Here is a 21,897-nt window from a genome sequence, read left to right as displayed (position 1 = left end):
ATCTAAGATAAACTTTAGTATGCATTCACATTACCATTTATATAAATACCTCCAACATATTAAGCATGATAATAAAGTAATTCACATGGAAATCACATGTGATAGTTTATAAGGCCTTTGCAATACTTTATTATTATCCCCATGTTAAAGATGAGGAAACTGAGGCAGAGAAATTGAGCGGTACACCTAGGTCATGCAAATACCTGGCAGAGTTCACAATCAAGTTCCTGTTTTCTGGTTGGTGCCAAAAGTGTACATATATATATATATCTCACAGAAAAACAGAGAAAAATATGTATAGTGTGGTGAGCTGTTAACGAAGATGAAAGTATCTTTTGTTGTTTCCATTTCACTCAAGAGCAATTGAGGGTCAGAGACTTGGATTCAAATGACTGAATCTCTATGAAGCCTTCTTTTCTCTGGGGCGTGGTCTTTAAAGAGAAGAAATTTTAGAAGATAGCAAGCAGCCTTGATGCTTTCCAGTTTTTGCAGTGTGTAATGTGTTTGTGTTTTGTAAATATGGCTGAATTTTAGTTATCTGATAAGTTAAATAATAGAATTTAAAAAAGGTTACAATAAAATTAGGGGTTTCAATCTCTGCCTTTTATTCAAGAATGCAGAGTAAGAATTAGGCAAACACATTTGGTTTTATGGTATGATTGCAATTTTAGAAGTACCAGAAGAATGGTCACCTCCTAAGTAAGCCCACAACATTTCCAGAAATTATTTTCTTATATCCTCTTAGGAAACTCAAATGCATACTTGCTCAGAAACATAGCAATTATTTATATTAGTGGTTCTCAATTGGGCATAATCTTGACTCCCAGTGGACATTTAGCAATGTCTGGAAATATTTTTGATTGTTCCAGCCAAGGGTGCTAGTAGCATCTAGTGGGTGGAGGTCAGCAGTGCTGCTAGACATCCTGTAATTTACAGGATGCTCTCTCACAAACTCACACATAACAAAATGGAGCCCTCAATGTCAAATACTGAAGTTGAAAAATTGTATTTAAATTTATAAATAATGAACAACAAATCTACCATCATAAAACAGGTTAGATTTTTTTTTCTAGGAATTTTAGTTTTGGTCCATATGACATGGGTAAGGTACATGTATTTCAATTACAAAATCTTCATTTCAGCTTATAATGCTCCCTATGATCCAAAAAGTCAGGATTTCACTGACTAAGCAAGTATCATTTAGAAAAATTAGCCAGAAGAGCAATAAGTTGAAAATCATTCGTTCATGCTTTTGTGTAAATTAATGCAATGAGAAGTCATTGTGGGGCAAAGCAGACCTGGGCCCTTTCCAAGAGACTGCTTATAACATGGCCTTCCCCAGAATGATGAGAGAGAGAGAGAGAAAGAGAGAGCGAGACCAAGATGGAAGCTGTGGTGTCTTTTATTGAAGTGACATGTCATCTCTCCTGCCATATTCTGTTGGCCACACAGACCACTCCAGTAGAATACAGGAAAGGGACTACACAAGAAAATGCATATCAGAAGGAGAGGATCATTGAACCATCTTAGAGGCTGATTACAACACTAATGTTGCTTTTAATTCAGTAACCAGCTAGAATTCATCCTAATGGAGTGTCTAAATATAGCAATACACAGGAAACTCTGCAATTGGTCACTTATAATAATGACAGCTAGCTCTGCTGAAAAAAAATGAACCCATGTTGTAAGAAAAACTACATTGAGTTTATAGTAGATATGCACAATGATCTTAAAGACAAAACAAAATATGTTAGGTTCTGCTAGTTTCTGTATTGTACATAAATAGCTTTTTGTGCTAATTTAGTCAGAATTCTTTTGGCTTTTTGGTGGTATAACAAGTATAATTCTGAGTATGATTTGGAAAGGATTGACTGCTAATCCCTGCTCTTCCATCTCCTGGCTGTACTACCAGAGCCAAGTTCTCATCTCAGATGCCTCCTCCATGAAATAGCTATAACAGGACTCATCTCTGATGTTTGCTTTGAGGACTGAATGCTAGGATGTGGACAAACTATTCAGCATATTGCCTCACACAAGATGAGAATATAATAAATAGTAGTTATGAATATCAGCTGTAATCCAGTGTTTTTAAACTAAATATCATGATTCAGGTTGTGAAACTAAAAAATTGGTTGAATCAAATCTTCCTGTACAAATGAAATCAGATATCAGAGTCTTAGAGGGTCAGAAACCTGGCTTTTACTTTTTACTGTATTGCTGGAGTAAATATAGTTTCATGAAACTTTTGTTTCTTATTTGAGTGCACATGTAAACTTGTGCACGGGTGCGTGCGTGTGTGTGTGTGTGTGTGTGTGTGTGTGTGTGTGTGTGTTGTGTTTGTTTCCTCTTCCTAGGGGTTACAGTAAAAAAAAGAGAGAGAGAGAGGGACAGAGAGAGAGAGAGGGAGGGAGAGAGAGAGAGAGAGAGAGAGACGTGATTCTAACCTGTGTTTTCACCTGAGGAGAACAAACCTTATTCTGTTCTTGTGATTGTGTCTCTCTGAGTACTCTTAAGTATTTTAATGCCTTTTGTTGGAGAGTCTCTTCCTGTCTAGAATCCCATTTAAAGTTGAGATCCCAAAATGCATAGTGCTGTGACCTTTCCATGTTATATCATTAGACAAGGGAAGGACAAGGTTCAGTGCTTCTGCCCAGTAGCACAGTAGTTTTCAGATGCATTAATGGTAAATGACACAGGAAGCTCAGAAATCCCAATGGACTTTCTTTTCTGGAATCTTTTATATAGCAAGCATCCATAAGGACTTTTTAAGTTGTGTGATTAAATGAAGAAGTGCTAAGGCCCTGAGGTTTCTGAAGTTCTGAACATTAATCTATCTTAAGGAGGTACTGCTTCTCATGGAGGAAATAACCACTTATGGCCTTTTGTTGTCAAGTTTGCCAAATGTCCAATAGTGAACCATTTAAGTAAATTTTCTTTTTGTTGTTTTAATGTCATATTTTCTTTGACTTAAATTTTTATTGATAGTTATTATCAGTGACTTGAAATTCTTGATCTTCAATTTATCAGTTTATCAGAAAACAAAACAGTATTATTATTTTCCAGGTTCCCATTATCCTAAGTAGAGTGATTAATACTTTTATAATGTGAACAATTTCATACTTTAATTTGTTTGCTTTGAAGTCAGATGTTCAGCTAGTTACATTAACTATAATGTTTAAAATGTTAAAGCAAAAAGCTGTCTCTTTTTTTCCTCTTTTATAATCTTCCCCCTATCCCGCCCTCCCCTCCTCCCACCACACAGTGTTTTTATGAAGGACATCTGGGCGATTTATTCATTATAGTCTCTCACTTTGTTCATTGCTGGCCTAGGAATTCAGAGTCTAATCATCATTAAAATCATAATTATAGATATTTCTGGGTTAAAATTACTCAAGGAGAACATTCTCTCTCAAGGCTTGAAACAACTAGCACATGTTGTATATGAGGTTTCTCTATACCCTGTGGCTATAAAGTCTGGAGGAATTATTGAATATATATAATAAATGGCTTTCTGACATTACATTAAAATACAATAAAATACTATTATTTGTTCCCTCGACATTTTGGACACCATATAGTACATAGATTCCTGAGAGTATAACAGGAAAGATACTTTACAATTCTTTAAGAATGAAGGTTGGCAATACTCTTAACATTAGGCAAGCAGTAGTATCAGGAATCAGCAACATACTGTAATAAACCCTTAATCTTTATATGGATATGGTTTACAAAATATTTTCATTTTAGCTTTACAAAATTGCTTTGACATAGTATCAGTACATTTACTTTACAGATGGAGAAACCAAGGCTTAGAATAGTTAAATGACTTCTTCATAGTCACAAAGTGTTAGGAAGCTAGACCTTTAAGAATGAATCCCTCATGATTTTTCTTTAGTCCTTAAACCATTCTGTGATGTCAGTATATTATTATTCTCATTTTCTCCATGCAGAAGCCGAAGCACAGAGAAGGAAAGCAACTTGCTCAAAATCCTACAGCTAATCAGTTGTCAGCCCAGAGCTGTAAGAGTCCAAAGCTTCCTCTTTTTTCTCACTTCTCTGCCTGTTTTCATATGCTGCTTCTCACATGCCTGTGAATCTGCATTTGGTAAAAGAAAGAATCCAGTGGCTAATTTTAACAATTCTCTTCTTACTGAATGAATACATATATTCATTCATATGTATATAAAGTTACAACGGAAAATTCACACTTCTTTTACTAAATTTTTCAAACTGCTTCTCCCAACCTGGCTCCAGATCAAAATAGAAGTATCTGTCATTTGCATAGCATCTTACAGACAGCCAAATGTTTTCACACACTTCATTTGCTTGTTACAATAAACTTATGAGATACTTAGGATAGGTAGAATTAGCAGGGTGATTTTACTAATCAAGACAAGTAAAAGACTGTAAAGTTTACATGGCCGATAAAGTGAAAAAAACAACAACAAATCAATCAAGTCTCCTGATGACACATTCTGGGAGTCCTCTGCAATGCTACTCTAAATGTCTTTAGGTGCCCAGCACCCCACAAGATTCTGCCCACCTGTGAATTCACCAAAACCTTTCTCCCACTTCAACAGAGTCAAGTAGATCATAACAAATCTTAGCTTTTGATACGAGAGGTCCTTACAACTGGGCTGATGGGCGTGGAGTGTAGTAGCACAATCATAGACTGGGTTCGGGCAAGGTGGGTGAGAATTCTGGGTCTGCAGAAAACAAATGTATGAGTTCCTGATACGATTGGTGATTTTCCAACAAACCCACCTGACTTCTTAACTATAACTGTGCTGTGGCATGAGAATCCTTGGCTTTAAGAAGTAAAGAATGTAGGGCAGCCCGGGTGGCTCAGAGGTTTGGCACTGCCTTTGGCCCAGGGCGTGATCCTGGAGTCCCGGGATCAAGTCCCACGTGGGGGTCCCAGCATGGAGCCCATTTCTCCCTCTGCCTGTGTCTCTGCCTCTCTTTCTCTCCGTGTCTCTCACAAATAAATAAATAAAATCTTAAAAAAAAAAAAAGAAATCAAGAATGTAAAAGCCTCAAGTGATATCCCAGGATATATAAAATTTGGACTTCACGGTTTCCTAAAAATAATAATGTTGATATGATTTTAATATAAAAAAGGTCATGATGAAACTGAATGCTGAGAGCTGCCAGCTCTTAGTAGGATTGCACATCAGGACAGATAAGCTGATGAGTATGTGCTTCTTCCAAGTTATGTTTGTGCTCAGTCATGTTGAGTTAACTCTGCAGTTCTTCTCTATGAGTATATAGAAAAAATTGTCATGGATCTCATAAACTTGGAGTATATGCTTCACAATCGTGTGCAGGCTATTTCTGTTCTAACAGTTACTACTGTCTAATAACATAGTTGGCTTTCTCACTGAGACAGGGACTAGGCAAGAACTGTATCTTTCATGTCTCTATTTCTTCATGGCACCTGGTCTATTAATATAGAACATAAAAACATGGCTCAGTGGACATTTACTGAACTATGTTCATCCCATATAAGAAAATATAAAACTGTATATACTATATAAACATACATAATTACACTCTCACATCTGTGTGTGTACCTGTATGTCTCTGTCATTATCTGTGTGTGTACCTGTATGTCTCTGTCATTATCTGATCTACTATTCTGTAATTTTACACTGGCTTGATAAAACATGGCATTTTCAAGGGGAAACAATTAGTCTACTATTTATCCCATATATATGTATATGAATGTATATATGTATATATTAATGTATTCCAATTCGATATTCTATATAAATATATGTACCTGCAAAATTTCTGTAAGTATATTTAGCTGTAAGTACTTTTGACAACTAAAAATTATGTTATGTGTATTTTGCCACAACTTATTTATTTATTTATTTTTAATTTTTTAAATTGGAGTTCAATTTGCCAACATATAGCATAACACCCTGCTCATCCTGCCAAGTGCCCCCCTCATTGCCCATCACCCAGTCACCCCAACCCCCCACCCACTTCCCCTTCCACTACCCCTTGTTCATTTCCCAGTTAGGTATCTCTCATGTTTTGTCACCCTCACTGATATTTTCACTCATTTTCTCTCCTTTCCCTTTATTCCCTTTCACTATTTTTTATAAACCCCAAATGAATGAGAACATATAATGTTTGTCCTTCTCCAACTGACTTATTTCACTCAGAATAATACCCTCCAGGTCCCTCCACGTCGAAGCAAATAGTGGGTATTTGTCATTTCTAATGGCTGAGTAATATTCCATTGTATACATAGACCACATCTTCTTTATCCATTCATCTTTTGATGGACACCAAGGTTCCTTCCACAGTTTGGCTATTGTGGACGTTGCTGCTATAAACATTGGGGTGCAGGTGTCCCGGCGTTTCACTGCATCTGTATCTTTGGGGTAAATCCCCAGCAGTGCAATTGCTGGGTCGTAGGGCAGGTCTATTTTTAACTCTTTGAGGAACCTCCATACAGTTTTCCAGAGTGGCTGCACCAGTTCACATTCCCACCAACAGTGCAGGAGGGTTCCCCTTTCTCCACATCCTCTCCAACATTTGTGGTTTCCTGCCTTGTTAATTTTCACCCTTCTCACTGGTGTGAGGTGGTATCTCATTGTGGTTTTGATTTGTATTTCCCTGATGGCCAGTGATGCGGAGCATTTTCTCATGTGCATGTTGGCCATGTCTATGTCTTCCTCTGTGAGATTTCTGTTCATGTCTTTTGCCCATTTCATGATTGGATTGTTTGTTTCTTTGGTGTTGAGTTGAATAAGTTCTTTATAGATCTTGGAAACTAGCCCTTTATCTGATACGTCATTTGCAAATATCTTCTCCCATTCTGTAGGTTGTCTTTTAGTTTTGTTGACTGTATCCTTTGCTGTGCAGAAGCTTCTTATCTTGATGAAGTCCCAATAGTTCATTTTTGCTTTTGTTTCTCTTGCCTTCATGGATGTATCTTGCAAGAAGTTGCTGTGGCCAAGTTCAAAAAGGGTGTTGCCTGTGTTCTCCTCGAGGGTTTTTTTTTTTTTTTAAGATTTTATTTATTAAAAAAAAAAAGATTTTATTTATTTATTCATGAGAGACACACAGAGATAGGGGGGCAGAGACATAGGCAGAGGGAGAAGCGGACTCCATGCAGGGAGCCTGATGTGGGAGAAGCAGACTCCATGCAGGGAGCCCAATGTGGAACTCGATCCCGAGTCTCCAGGATCATGCCCTGGGCTGAAGGCAGTGCTTAAACCGCTGAGCCACCCGGGCTGCCCCTCCTCGAGGGTTTTGATGGAATCTTGTCTCACATTTAGATCTTTCATCCATTTTGAGTTTATCTTTACAACTAAAAATTTTTTAGCAAAATGTATTTCAGTTTTGCAGTTTCAATGTAGATATAGTTCAGTATGTTTTAATTTATAACCTAGAAAACATTTATTCTGAAAAGGAAAAAAGTTTGTTTGAAGATTTTTAATAAGATTTTATTTATTTACTTGAGAAAGAGAGAGAGAGAGAGACAGTGATTACACAGGGAGAGGGGGAGGGAGAAATAGACTCACCACTGAGTGGGAGCCTGATGTTGGACTGGATCCCAGGACCCCGAGATCATGACCTGAGCTAAAGGCAGATGCTCAACCACCTGAGCCACCCAGGCGCCCCTGTTTAAAGATTATTGATAAAATTTTGTTTGGTAAGCTATTTTTTAAGTCATAATGGTAGGGTACACTCTAGGTATGAGAATAAGTTTTCAGAATGAGTATTCACTTGACATTTGTGTTTGAAAGGATGATGGTGTAATGAACAGGAGAACAAGCATGATACTAATCCATATGCCATATGAAGATAATATCTCTGTGTTGGTTGAATAAATGAAAGAAAATACTTTTCAGCAAAGATAGTTAATTAGGCCATAAATAGCATATCATCATAAGCTGAAGAATGAATAAGTCACCTCATCGTAATAAATAATTACTTTATGCATGGTTTAGGAAGGCCTCAAAGGGCCAACTACATATTGATCCAATCATTCTGTCAATATTCCTAACCGTGATAGTGGTGAAAGAGATTTTTCATTGTATTTAAAAAAGGGAGAACAAGTGAATGAAGAGTTTTTTGTTTGTTTGTTTGTTTGTTTGTTTTTAACCATTGGAAGGCGATAGGCAAAAGTTTGGTGCCCCGAAACTGGCGGCAATGACTTAGGATCAAGACAGCTTATATTAATATCTAAAAGGACAAGGGATGCCTGGGTGGCTCAAGAGTTGAGTGTCTGCCTTGGGCTCAGGCCATGATCCTGGGTCCAGGGATCTGCCTATGTCTCTACCTCTATCTCAGTGTCTCTCATGAATAAATAAATAAAATCTTAAAAAAAAAATATATCTCAAAGGACCAGGAGTTTTATCCATCCTGGCTGAAGGCTTGACACTGTACTTAAAATGATGGGTTAGCCAAACAATACTTCAGCTGGACAGATCTGGGGAGGAAATGGCCCATTTGTGATCCTTGCAGTAACCAAGTTGCTGAGGCAGACTTCAGTGGAAAGAGAACGGATCTGGGCATCAGACAGACTGAAGTTTTAATACCAGCTTCAGCACTTGGTCTCTATGACTCTGATCACATTTTTTAATTTCTCAGCACTTCTACCATTTTATCGGTATGAGATAGTAACAATGTCTATTCCAAAGGATCACTGTGAGGATTTTAAGGAAAGTATATAAATACCTTGGATCATTGGCTGACATACAGACGTGCTCAGTAGATAATGGCTATTGTTATAGGCTTTCCACAAAACCTTTCCCCTTCAGAATAGACTACCTGAGTTTGTTTCTGCTCTTTTGTTTTCTTTTACCGTTTTCTTTAGTTCTCATAAAGCCAGGGATAAGGGGCAGGGCTAGAGGAGATAAACCAGTGAAACCAATGGGGCATGTCTGTGGATCACAGTCTGTTTTCCAGGTTTGCTCTGACCACACCACTACTGAATTGCCAGGTGTTTAGAAGTTTCCCACTAAGCGAATGCATTCTAAGCATATTTTTATCTTTCTCTCCTTTTTTTTCTGAATATAAAATTAAATTCTCATTTTTTAAGAAAGTGGAAAATAGCCATTTCAAGAAGAAAATAAAATTCACCTGTATTCCCATCAGCCAGATAGGCACTGTTCATAATTCAGTGTTTTTCTTTTTCCAATACATACAAACGTGTCTGAATACATTTATCGTAATTGAGAACATATTAAATAAATATACCATTTTATATACTGCTTACTATGTTAAACAGAAAGGTTTTTGGATTTTGGGGGTTTTTTGTTTCTTTTTTTTTAAGTCATGGAATGCTGGTACATTTTAGTTCCTTTGTGCCTTAAAATCTAGACTATATAATCTTTTCAATGGAAGCCTACCTGGGAAGTTGGAAGGGCTGCCTTTATAACCATGCTCATGGTTATTTTAAAATTTTAATTTAGTAACTTGTGTTTGAGGACTACAGAACTAATTTTTAGTTCTGGTAAGTTGTTTTCTTGTTTCTCTTCCTTTCTCAACCCCCTAATTGCTCTTGCTGGGAAATAACTATTTGCTAAAGATAAAAATTATTTGTACAGATTCTTGAGATAGATTCTATAAACAAGACAATATTGATCACACAGCTTTCCTTCCGCTCCTTAGAGAAGAAATCCTAGGGGTTTTGTGAGATGCTGAGAAATAATTTGCTTCTTCTTAGAACTCAGGTTAATGGGTTTATAGTTTGTACTCCTCTCTTCAGAGGAAGTTAGGCCTTGGAGTACAAGACTATTATATTAGCAGTTGAAATTATGAAACCTGAGCCAGTCCCATAGTTCATAATAAAACTACACTGCCTATACACATCTTAATCTTAAAAACACAATGTTGATTAAAAAATGAAAGAGTTGAATAAACCATATGATAAGGTAACATTTTTATAAATCTTGAAAATATGCTAGACAATACAGTTTATTATTTTGTGTGTATACCTGTGTAGTATAAGTCCATATCAATTTCAAGATAACGGTTAATTTTGGTGTGTGTATGGAGAGTGCTTATGTTGTCTATGCAATATTTTATTTCTTACTAAAAAAAAAATTCAAAGCGAAGATCCTAAATCTTGATGGGAGCTTCATGATATCTGATATTTCTAAATTCCAAGATTTTAGACTTCATAATAAATCAGACCAGTCTTTTTTCAGTTATGGAAGATATTGAATGGTCATTGTTTTGTGGGGATGGGAATGAAACCAGAAGGAAAACTGTGAGGTGATCTACAGCTCCCAAAACTAGATTAGTGAATCTTTAAAAGGGCTTTTTGCAAAATCCCTCCAGCAATATATATGGTAATGAGAGCAGGTATTTTAACAGTTATTTATGCTTAGTTTCATTCTCCCTCATGATATGTGGTTAATTCTAAGAGGGACTAATTCACTGTAATGGTAATTTGGGCTCCCTTCCAATAGCACTTGAGATACAACAAGCATCAGCAAGGCACCAAAGTGGTCTTTGTGAAAGAAGAAACACTGCCCAGTGTCTGTAGTCCTTGATGCAAATGAAGAAAAATAGGGATTTCATATCACTTATAAAATGTTAGCAATCTCTGTCCCTTTCTTAGGCTTTGAATAACTGTTTCCATCCTAATAATCTTTCTAGTTCTTGGACCAAGGGTAATTTAAATAAGAACTACTCAACAAATATTATTCAGGAAAAGTTAGACCTCACACATAATACTTTGGAATGTTTATTATACAATGACATTGACAGTTTTATGCCTGTACAAACTTATTGTATGTTCCATTGAGTAATCCGTAATCCCACACACACGCACACACGTATGTGCTTACACACACACACACATATATAATTTTACCATTGATTTTGCCTTGCTTTAGCAGATGAAAGACAGATAATTCTTAAAAAAGCAACCCAACATTTAGGAGACTGATGGAAGAGAAGGAAGATGAATACATCAACTTTATCTCAGGGAAAGAAGCAGCATATATGGAAAGATAATAGCCAAAAAAGTCAGAATGTTAAACAGAGGGGTTTTATTGGAACAGGGTCATATTTTAAGTGCTAATACCTTACAATTTCATATAAAGTACAAGAGTAAAATGACAGCAATTTTCTACCTAGTAGTGGTATTCCTGAAAAATCTATAAATCTCTTGATTATTAAGGCTTTTATACTTCTGTTACTATGTTTATTATGTCATGTGCTAAGTATTTAAATTGCATGAACTGGCCTACAGTATTTAATGCAGGAGTTTTTCTTTAAAGATGAATATTGTAGGGACATCTGAGTGGCTCAGTGGTTCAGAGGTGCCTTCAGCTTAGGGTATATTCCCAGAATCCAGGATTGAGTCCCACATCGGGCTCCTTGTGGGGAACCTGCTTCTCCCTCTGCCTGTGTCTCTGCCTCTCTCTCTCTCTCTCTTTCTGTGTGTGTCTCTCATGAATAATAAATAAATAAATAAATAAATCTTTTTTTAAAGAGTTGAATATTGTAAACTACTTGTTTGCATCACTGTCATTTTTCATATGAGAAAAAGAATATAGATTGCAGAAGATGTTTCTTAGAATTATCTTGGAGAGTCTATTATATCCCATCAACCCTCCACAGCTTACTGTCTGCTAGAGTGGTCACTAGTTAAAATGTCAAAGCTTTCTTTCTTTCTTTTTTTTTATAATAAATTTATTTTTTATTGGTGTTCAATTTGCCAATACACAGAATAACACCCAGTGCTCATCCCGTCAAGTGCCCCCCTCAGTGCCCGTCACCCAGTCACCCCCACCCCCTGCCCTCCTCCCCTTCCACCACCCCTAGTTCGTTTCCCAGAGTTAGGAGTCTTTATGTTCTGTCTCCCTTTCTGATATTTCCCACACATTTCTTCTCCCTTCCCTTCTATTCCCTTTCACTATTATTTATATTCCCCAAATGAATGAGAACATATAAGTTTGTCCTTCTCCGATTGACTTATTTCACTCCGCATAATACCCTCCAGTTCCATCCATGTTGAAGCAAATGGTGGGTATTTGTCACTTCTAATGGCTGAGTAATATTCCATTGTATACATAAACCACATCTTCTTTATCCATTCATCTTTCGATGGACACCGAGGCTCTTTCTTAAGTGAATCAGAATGTATTTTATGTAGCATGCAAGGAGTTAGACTTCATTCCAGATAAGCAAGAAACTGAAAAAAAAAAAATCATTTAAAGGGAGATACGTTTTCAATTTTCTGTTTCAAACAGTATATTTCTTATTTTATAAGTTATCACTTTTAATTGATATAAAAACAATTTGTACAAAGTTGCTTTGTGGCTCATCCATTTTCTCTAAGTGTAAATTCAGAATTTCCGAAAGAAGGCTCTCGGTTGTTAGATAGAATACTCTAGCTGTTCATGACTGTTTAACAGCTATTATCTATAGTGATTAAATTTAACATAAAATATAACTCATCCAAGGGAAAGTAATGCATCGGTGATTTTAAGTGGACCTTTAATGAAACTACAGTGAAATGACAAGATATGAGTGGAGAATCTGACGCACACACAGGTTGGGAATAGGGGAATATATGTGTATGAGAGCATGGGTACAAGTAAATACATACACACACACACACACACACATGCTTATGTGTGTTATTAAAGGCTGAACTTTATGCTTAGTGTATTTGAAAATACAGTAAAGTGCAAAGAAATTATCTGCCTGAGCCTACAAAATGAATCTGATATCTGATGATATTAAAAATCTCATGGCATGTTTTTGCCATGTGTGTGGCCTCCAAAGGCATGCTTCTGACCAATTTATCTCTTGATTTCCTGAACAGCACATTCCAGGAGGTGTTCAGGAACATCATCTTGCCTAAGCAAGCATAGCTCCTTGCATGCTGGAGCTATGGAGGTGGTCAGGAATGTCATCCTGCCTAAGCAAGCACAGCTCCTTGCATGCTGTCTTAGTCTTTCTGGCTTCCTCTTTATCCTCCATCCTCCAGGTTTTTCAGGCCAGATTTTTGTGTGTTAAGGCAGATGTAAGAAATGGAATCCCTCTCTGCCATATTCATTTAAGATTGACTCTGGGAAGACTTCCTTGATTCCCTCACTTAGAGGATTCATTTCTTCCTTCATCCTACCCCATTAGACAGGCAAGTTGGCAGACATTTGTACCCTTATTCTGGCACTTTTAACATATTTGTATTACAGGTAGTCTTAAGCAATAGAACCAAGTTTTATTCATTCTTTTTCTTCCATTGTATAGCTCAGTGATTAAAACATGGTTAGTTTTCATTGTGTTTGCTAGATTTTGCTTAATTTAAATAATTACCAAAAAAATAAATAATTACCTATAACAAGATGATTGAGAAAAGTAGGGAAGGTACAGTTAGACAAGATGGGGTTATGTGGTCCAGTAAGTGAGGGTATGTGTCTTCAGATGGATCTACTTTTACATCTTTACATTGGTCCCATTGACATTAAGAAAGGCATCATGAATAATTGATGCTGTGATATTTTGTACTTTCAGAAACAAACGTAATTAGGCTAAGCTCACAACTGGAGGCTGAGTATTTTAATATACCAGTTCATTGATTCGTGTATTGTTTTAATTTATTTAAATTTACTTGAGGGGCACCTGGCTGGCTCAGTCAGTAGAATATGCAACTCTTGATCTCAGGGTGGTGAGTTCAAGCCCCATATTGGGTATAGAATTTACCTAAAAATTTTGTTTTTAAATTTTATTCTAATTTATTTATTTACTTAGTGCCAGGCATTAAGTGATACCAAGATGAACAGTTGTTTGCCCTTAAGGAGCTTAAGGTGTACTAAAGACAATGCTATTATGAAGAAAAAGAGGCACAGGATGCTCTAGAAGTAGAAGGGAAAAGGGTGCCTAGGTGGCTTAATTGGTTAAGCATCTGACTCTTGATTTTGGCTCAGGTCATAATCTTAGGGTTATAAAATGGAGCCCCACGACAGACGCCAAGCTCAGTAGGGAGTCTGCTTGGGATTCTCTCTCTCCTGTTCCCTTTCCCTCTGCCCTTCTACACCTCTCTCTCTCTCATAAATAAATAAATAAATAAATAAATAAATAAATAAATAAATAAATAAAATTAAAAAGTACAAAGGAAGGATGTTACAGAGAGGAGAGTCATGAAAAGTTTCCTTGAGGAGGAACAATTTGAATTTAGTTTTGAAAAACAGGACCTAGCCCATTTAAAGGGAAGATGAGATAGAAAAGGAACATTCCAGTTAGAATAAAGCCATGTGCAAAGGCATGGAAACAAAAGAAAATAATGTGTGTTTAGAAAAATAATTTGATGTGACTGGAGCATAGAGTACAAGTAGGGAGAAGGAAGCTAAATACAGATCATAAAAATTCTTCTATGCTGATTAAGGGGTTGTGACTTTGCAGGTAGTGGAAATCACTGGAAGTCAAATTTAAGCAGTGGTGTGATGAAGACAGATTTATACTTTAGATAGATCCCTCTGGTTATGCCATGGGTAATGGCCTGGAGGATACCTGGAGTCAGGAGAGCAGTTATAAGGCCAAAAAAAATTCACAAGAAAAATGACAGGAGTCTGACCTAAGTCAGTGCCCAGGAGAATAAAGAGATATGGTAGGGTGAAAGAGAAGTGGGAAGAGGGATAGACCCAGGCACTCTTCAAGAGATGAACCAACACAGTCTGGTGCTAATTGGATGGTGAAAATGAAGGCAAAGAATAGAAAAGATGACTCCCTGTGGCTTGGATGAATGGGCAGGTGATTGTGGAGCCCTTCGTTAAAATAAGAAACATAGGAAAAAAGCCAGGTTGTGTTGGTGAAAGACAAAGAGTATATTTTGGACAGAATGGTGCCTGGAGATTAAGGAAATCCGAAATTCTAGCTTTTTATATTAAAACAGATGTGCTTGCTATGGAAACTTGATCCAAGGCTTTTGTATAGTGTTCCTATACCACAGTTTCCTAATTGCCATTAAAGATATGTATTATACATGCTACAGATGTAGATATATACATCCATATTTCAGTTTTCTATAATTAAAATCTTTCATACTCTAATACTTTAAAAGGGAAATTTTAAATCAAGGAATTTGAGAGCTTCAAACATTAGAAATAATCTAATCCAGACCTTCATTTCATAGATGCAGATCTGAAACCCAAATTGTTTAAGTAACTTGCCCAAGTTTATGGAGTAAATCAACAATAGTACCTGGATTAAAATCCAGATAACCTGACTCCTGACTGAGTGTGCTTTTTATATACCATCTGCCTTTAAGGACATATAAAGGGAAAAGTTAAGCAGGCACTCATTTTTCAAATATCATGACTCAGAATTTTTTTTTTTGGGATGTAAGGAGAATGTAAGTGAAGGTGAGTGTAAAAGAGGGGTTCCAGGTTAGTAAAGTGTGTTTTGGCATAGGAAACATCTCATTCATTTATATAAAAAGAGAATGACTTTCCTGGGTCTTGACCCAACTCTGGGTTGTATATGTGATGGACCACTTTTTGGTAGACCACAAAAGTGTGGTCTTAAAAGAGTTGTAACCAAGAAAAATTATTGCAGAAGAATTTGTTCATATGATATATTCTGGCTTGCTCTTGATAGCTTAACTTCTCCCTGTGCCTCAGTGACAGTGTTGCTACTGTTCTGTTGGAAGTGATATAACAAATTGTCCCCTCACATTATTGTCAATAGCTGAGAGCTTCTCCCTGTCAAACAGAAATAATAATATTTATAGGAAGAAATACAGTCAAAGGTAAAGTCCATCAGAGAATTTACCAACTCTATTGAAATGACTCATCTATACATCTCTATTTCCTGCAAGACACATCTCTTTGTATACATAATATCTGGTATCAGGCTTAGTACGTAGGATGCATTTATCACACATTTGCTAGAAGTAAACTGACATGATGCAGAGTTAATAATCCTGAACCAGTTTTAGACTCTGACCCTAGTTTTTGCCACTTGGGAGATGCATAGAAAGAATAAAATCAGGAGGATGCTGAGGCTTGGTGACTGACGAGCAGCCAGCTGGTGGATATCCATGCTGGGGGTAAGTGTGGAGTCCAGAAAACAAAGTCAATACCCTGAAAACTAATGGAGGATGAATTGGTATTATAAAATGGGGGCCTTAAATCAGGAGCCTACAGAAGTGAAGCAAGTAGCAGGAAGCAAGGAATTGGGAAAAAAGGGTGGCCAATAATACTGGCAGCCATTATTGTTGGCTCAGCTTGATGATGTAAGTCTGAGTTTCCCACACACTGAAGGGACACAGCCTGACATCTGACATTAATTAATTGTTTCACCTTGCTTTCTGTAACCTCTCTGAATATCAGTTAACCTCATCTATAAGATGAGATTAGGGGAGCTTATAATATTTAATGTCTCTTCTACCTTGTTTATTCTTCTAATGGTTTTCTTTCTGCCATAAATAGTAAATGCTCCTTCAGACACCAAAATAAGAAATGGGATTCATGTCATGCATATCAGTACAGAAACTATTTCAAATGTCAGCTAAATAGATCTGTTGTCTAAAGAGACAATTGTACTTTACCATTTGGTAAAAGAAGCAGTATACTGGAAGATCTAATAATAGAAATTCTTGCAAACAGTGTATTTGGCCTAAGCCATTTTTTTTATAAAACCATAAACCTAGATGTAGTTATATTTTCAATATTGCCACTGATTTATGAAACAATGATATTAGATAAAACTATCAATGTTTAAGACATTTTTTGCATTGTTTTACCTTTTTATTGCTTTCCCATATTTACCCTTTCACTTTATTTCATGGTTGCTTTGCCATAACTGAGTGATACCATATGTACCAGCATTCAATGAGAGTCCACTTAATCTACAACATATTTTAAGTGAACAATGCCTTTGTCAATTTTTATAGGGCTTAAAATGTTTTTTTTTCCTTAAGAATTACACGGAGAAATTCTATTTTTTGTGCTTTAAGATATGCTGTTGTTTGAGAGCCCTTGAAGTGAAATGATAGAGAATGCATTTCATATGCAAGACATGTCATAATATCACACAGATTTTGATTTTCTCAGGAACATGAAGCAGCAAGAATTTTGAAGACCCAGTAAGAAGACTTTCAGAAACTGTCTCAGTATGGAAAATGATAACATGAATTCTCTAGTAGTCATTGGGCAAAAGACATGGGCAAGTGATTTATGAGTGAAGTACAAATGACTGATAATCTTGACTTCTTTTCTTTATTTATTTAAAAATGCAACTTGTCACACAGTTGGCTGTATGTTTGCTTTCTTACCACCTATAACATTTCCCAGAATAGAATAACCATCAATCTATAGAAATGATTAAATTAAAAAAAAAAGAAAAATCACCTATCTTTGAACAAGTTTCTCCTCATCTGTTCAGTAGCCTTCATTTTATGTATTTCCTGCATAAATATTATGTGTTACTGGAATTTGTCTATGACATTAGTGGTACTGTGCTTGTGCTTGATGAGTGACTGTCCTTTAGAATGGAGCACAACCTGCAGGGCCATTTAGCCTCTTTCAAAGCAATCTACCAACTTTTTCACCCACTCATTGTGTGATCATAGACAATTTATTTTAACTTCCCTTATTCTATTTCCTTATCAGTGAAATGAGGAAATAATATAGTGCCTAGACTGTTAACAAAGAATCAGTCAGGTACATACCTAACCTTAGTAGAGGCTTAGCATGTTGCTGTTGTTGTTATTCTCTTTGTTATATTTTAGAATAGCTTGCAAGAAATAGAGTGGGTAGAAGAAAACAAACATGTTATATATTGCATACTAAGAAAAAAATGTAGGAACTGATGAAAGAATTTTTTAATGACTCATTGTATTAAACATGCTAGCAAAGTAAACTTTCCGCATCATTGGCCCTAGAGCCTCTAGTCCCTTCAAATTGACTTGGCCTCCAATATGGTAAAGCAGAATGAGGTCATCACCCTGTAATGATGCATGTTTTTCTCAAAGGAATGAGTAAATTAATTCTTAGTGAACTGACTAAAAAGGAAATCAGTCATTATTTAATCAGTCAACCAACCCAACCAATAACAGAGCAGTTCCCCCAAATCTGAGGCTAGTGGAACATCAAAAGGTAGAATTGAGTCCTTGCTTTTATCTCTGTCAAGTCTCTGAGCTCCATCTCTTAAACCATAAGGTAGAGTCAATATTCCCCATGTATGGTTGGTGTAAGAATCGAGTCAATGTGTATGACAGATTTTTATAAACACTAAATCACTTTACAAATTTAACATGATTTCTGTGCTTAAACATCATTCATTGTTCATTCATTGTATCTCATTGTTCATTATCTCATTATCTCATTGTTCATTATCTCATATCTTGCTGATCTTTTGACCAGTACTTTTATCTGGAGTCAAACACTGAGAATGGCAATAGAGTCAAATAATTTTATGATTCAAATTGGGAGACCCCTACTTTATAATTTATTAGGTCTGTGGTCAGCAACTTCTAAGCTTCAAATTGATATCTTAGATGTTTCTAAAATATTAAAACTTGGAGTAGCCATCATATTCTGTGTACATATTTTTAAAACCGGTAGGGAATATATGAAGACAATTGAATTTGTTACAAATTTCTTCTGAACCTGGCTGATATGACACATATCAATATGTATTTCACAGTTATACATCTACAGAGGAATGTTTAGAGATAAGATCAAAGTAGCCATCCTTATTAATCACACATTGTGTATTGCCTTCTGCCTCCCTCGTCAGCCTTTTAAATCAACTACATCTGGTTTTTGGTTCTTAAATGTGCCATTATCTTTTGCATTAAAAGGCAGTTACTCCAAGAGAGAGCAGCCCCACTTGATTAAAAAATAATTAACTAGAGTTATAGACATGTTACTAATCACGGCAGCCCAAATAAGAATTTTAGTATAGGTAAGAGACCTACTATATTGCTACAACAGGTCAGCAGAATTGGGATGAATGCCTACATAAAGCAGCTCTTTTATTTTGCTGGTGTTAACTTCACAGAAAAAAAAAAAAAGCATTAATACAGAATAGATAGAAGCTAACAAAGATAGGATCACAAAGAAGTAGCTGAACCTTGATGTACTAACCCTGTCCCAGATGGTGTCCTCCTTTATGGAGAATGAAACACATGATTATATTACACCCAGAGCAAGTTAAGCTCTGGGAAATAACTCCCACTAACCAACTGCATAAGAAATTGGTATATAAGGATGCCTAGCTAGCTCAGTTGGTAGAACATGCAACTCTTAATTTCAGGATTATGAGTTCAAGCCCACATTGGGCATAGAGCCTACCTAAGGTGGGGGGGGGAAGAAAGAAAGAAATTGATATATAATTATCAGGCAGATCTTTATTGGAGCTCACTTATCAGTGAATTGTCTCTCAGTAGAGAAATCTACGTGGGAAACCAAGTTGTTATTTGAACTTTCTTGATAAGCACGGTGTGTGACACTGAATAAGTTTGGTGATCTAAATCACTGCTATTCAAGGAAATTGTTTTCATTTTGCAAACAAGGTAAGAAACTTCAGAATGAATGTGAGCAAAAGCTTTAGAGCATCATTTTCTTCATTGAGAATGTCTTACTCCTATACACAGATACAAGCACACACATGTACATACTATATTTGTAGAAACAGTGTGCTTTGCGACATAGATAATTTGAAGTCTGGCACAATTTCTTCATTTCATGACAGACTGTTCACAAACAGGTCTCATATACGCAGTTATTCTGTGGACCACACTTTGAGAAGCACTGGTCTTTGCCTAAGTCAGAATTACATTGGGAAGATTTTAAGATATATAGTTGTTTAGTATATACCCTTGAAAATTCTGATTCGAAGCTCTGGTATGTCATACATTCATCTGCATTTTAAAAATGCTTCTCATTTAATTTTGATAAATATACAAGGTTGAGGAGCTACACAATAAAATGCACAGAGTAATTAAATAGTGCTAAGCTGAATAGGTCAGAGATTGAGCACATGGATTTTGGCATTGGGAGTTGAGTTATTGTTTCTTTTGGGTACATTGCTGTGGATTTTCTAGGCCTCAGTAGTCTCATTTATAAAGCAGCTGTAACAATACCTACCACGTAAACTTGTTGTAAGGTTTAAGTGCTGTTATAAAGAGAAAGCACTTAGTTCAGAGCCTACCACATAGACAATTGATAAATGCCAGCTATATATGGTGGGTATTAACCCATGATGGAGATTTACCTGTCATTTTTGATAATATACCCTTTCACAATTTCCCCCCCAAAAGTTAAAAGATACAGATACAGTTAAATGATACAGAATCCAAAACAACAGATATCTGATGCTTTGACCTATCCTTGTTTCCACCACCTTTCCATCATTGTTTGAATATTCTAGCGCAATTGGAATAAACCCAAGTTAGAGACCTTACATTTTGTCAAGATAATTTATAGATATTTATTCTAACCTATGTTGTATTTGTTTCCTAATAAATGTTTGTAGGTTGATTTTCCCCCCTCTACTTCTAATCTAAACATAAAGAATGAAGGAGAGTTACTTTATATTGACCAAGAACATAGTCAGAATTTATTAATAACAATATGAGTTTGATTCTGACCTTTCGTTTTCTTTCACTTGGGGCAGATTTATGTTTGATAAATAGAAATAAGCAAAAGATGGTGTTAGAAAGTGAGTTGCCAAACTTTCACAAAGGGGAATTTAGTTTTAGATTATATTTATTACATGACAATAATGTTTCTATGGATTATAAAATAGTGGATCTATTATGGTTCACTAAATCAGTAAAAATCACGTAGCTGTTAATGATTTGGAACCCGGTTTGTGAAGCACAACTTGGCAGAGCTATCAAGTGGTTAAGAGTGTTGGTATGAAAGTTAAGGACTTCAGTATTGAAATCCAAGTCTGGCTGTTTTTGTGGTGTGTGGCCTTGGACCTGACTTCTCTGGGATGCAGTTTCCCCATATATGTGTAATTGGGTAATAAAATGTAGTCACCACACAGTGTGTGTGTATGTGGGGGCGGGGAGGATGGTGGATTGAGTTCACTGACAGGAAGGTGTAGGCTTCTTCTATATTTTTCTAACAGTGCTTATGCTCAACTTTATTCTCTCTGGTGTCTAGCAGCCTCCCTCCCAGTAAGTCACGTAATAATTCTTCCAGGCCCCCATGGAACAATTTATTTTACAACCATAGTATTCTCTAAGATGGCACCATAGAGGACTAAATGTTACCCAAGGTGAGGAGGGTAAATGCTGCATTATGGGTTATACTTTCCCAGTGCCTTTTTTTTTCTTTCTTTCTTTCTTTCTTTCTTTCTTTCTTTCTTTCTTTTTTTTTTTTTTTTTTTTAGCTTTCCAAGGAGCACAGAGAATGGTTTTAGCTGGCTCTGTGGCTCTGCAACCCATTTAGTATATTGTTGCCTACACTTTACCATTCCCTTAAAAGCTGTGTTTTGGGCATCTGCCCTCCTCCCACTGCTTGTGTAATTCCCCTAACCTAGCATGGTCTTTTACTTTTCATTACAGAAATGAAAGCAGGAGGCCGAATTTCTCTCAAAGATGACTGATCAGTATGGTACAAGGAAAAGACCAGAGAACCAAGACTGATTTAAATATCGTGCAAACACTGCTGCATTCTTGCTGGGTGACCTTGGGCTCATCAATTGACCTTTGTCTAATTCTGTTTCCTCAGCTACAAATAAAACAAACAAACAAAAAACCCCATAAAAAAACAATGAGGCCATCCGTGCCTCACTCACATCTTTGCTGTGAGGGTTGAAGGAGTTGTAGAAAACATGAAAGCACTATCCACGTACAAATTTTCATTATCATTGTCATGATTATATCTATGTATCGGTATATTAGGAGTTTGTTAGCCACTAGATTCCTGTGTGCTCTGCTCCCATTTTCCCAAC

General features: G+C 36.3%; 1 protein-coding gene across 1 annotated transcript in view; it reads left to right on the top strand.

Moving 5' to 3' along the window:
• Positions 1–21,897, top strand: part of ANGPT1 (angiopoietin 1) — a 240,461-nt gene that overhangs the window by 123,027 nt on the left and 95,537 nt on the right.

Source organism: Canis lupus, chromosome 13 (genome assembly GCF_011100685.1).
Source record: "Canis lupus familiaris isolate Mischka breed German Shepherd chromosome 13, alternate assembly UU_Cfam_GSD_1.0, whole genome shotgun sequence".
Classification (NCBI taxonomy): domain Eukaryota; kingdom Metazoa; phylum Chordata; class Mammalia; order Carnivora; family Canidae; genus Canis; species Canis lupus.
This window is presented reverse-complemented; position numbering and strand designations above follow the sequence as displayed.